The 1,376-nt window shown below is 43.0% G+C and overlaps 1 protein-coding gene across 7 annotated transcripts in view; it reads left to right on the top strand.

Moving 5' to 3' along the window:
* The window catches only part of LOC122577441, a 266,783-nt gene that overhangs the window by 176,792 nt on the left and 88,615 nt on the right, over window positions 1-1,376 (top strand). The gene's annotated exons all lie outside the window — the stretch shown is intronic.

Here is a 1,376-nt window from a genome sequence, read left to right as displayed (position 1 = left end):
CCACGTAATCTTGTATTACCGATCGATACTCGGCTTCAAAACGTCTGTCGCGTTGAAATCGGCGGTTGAGTGATGCGAGTCGTTTCATCGCTAGCACCTTGGAGGATCCAAGCGACGGGAGCCGGTCGTTAAATGGAAGGTCGACGATGTATCGTCCTTCGCTGGTGCGTCGAACGTGAGCTCTGAAATGTTCCTCACATCGTCGCTCTGCTTCGGATATATGTCGGAACGGAGGTCCTTCATCGATTGTCTTGGAAGCGTCCAGTAGGGCATGACTGCCCCCGATGAGTTCCATGAATCGTGTGTCAACTACAAGATCTGCGTCTGAGATAGCGTCAGGATGAACGTTGTCTTCCTTGTTAAGATCCTCTAATTCCTTTTGAACAGAGTTTTTTCTGTTCCACGTGTCGTCGACTGTTTTGTGGCAAGACATCAAGCGAGGTTTGTCTTCCTTGCATTGTGTTTCCGAAACATCAGAACCTTGGAAATATTGTGGCTTCTTTGGACCTTCTCGTTCTCGTCTCGACTGTGGGAGCGTGAAGGAGGTCATGGTTGGTGAAGGGACGATCGGCGTCGTGGAGTCTGTGAATGGGACTTGTTTTTCCATAGGGGGATGTTCCGGTGTAGTTGGAACCAAGGGTGACTCCCGAAACAAAGTGGTAGTCAGAGACTTGTCCGATGTAGCGACCTGTGGGCTTGGTGGACAAGTGTTGAGATCCGAAAGTCGAAATATCTCTATTATTAACGAAATAGCAGAAAAATTTCGTCAAAATCGACAAAAGATTGCATTTTGCCAGCTGCCGCTATTGTTTCAACTTTAGAAACAGAACGCACTACATTCGGCGTGTGAAATGGAAAAAAATAAGCGCTTAAACGTCGAAATATCTCTACTATTAACGAAATAACTGTTAAATTTCGTGAAAATCGACAAAAGATTGCATATTGCAAGCTGCCGGTATTGTTTCAACGTTGAAAACAGAACGCACTACATTCGGCGTGTAAAATGGAACAAAATGAGCGCTTAAACGTCGAAATATCACAATTATTAACGAAATAACAGTAAAATTTCGTGAATATAGACAAATGATTTCATTTTTCTAGTTGTGGGGATTGTTTCGACATTAAAAAGCGCACACTATATTCGGCGTGTAAAATGGGCTGAGAAGAGAGCTTAAAGGTCGAAACATCTGTATTATTAAAGAAATAACTGATAAATTTCCTGAAAATCGAAAAAAGATTGCATTTTGCGAGCTGCCGGTAATGTTTCGACATTAGGAACAGCACGCACTACATTCTGCGTGAAAAATGGAACAATGTGAGCGCTAAAACGACGAAATATCGCAATTACTAACGAAATAACTGTTAAATTTCCGGAA

This window comes from Bombus pyrosoma, unplaced genomic scaffold (genome assembly GCF_014825855.1).
Source record: "Bombus pyrosoma isolate SC7728 unplaced genomic scaffold, ASM1482585v1 HiC_scaffold_4710, whole genome shotgun sequence".
Classification (NCBI taxonomy): domain Eukaryota; kingdom Metazoa; phylum Arthropoda; class Insecta; order Hymenoptera; family Apidae; genus Bombus; species Bombus pyrosoma.
The sequence above is the reverse complement of the archived record's forward strand: the minus strand, read 5'-3'. Positions and strand labels throughout refer to the sequence as shown.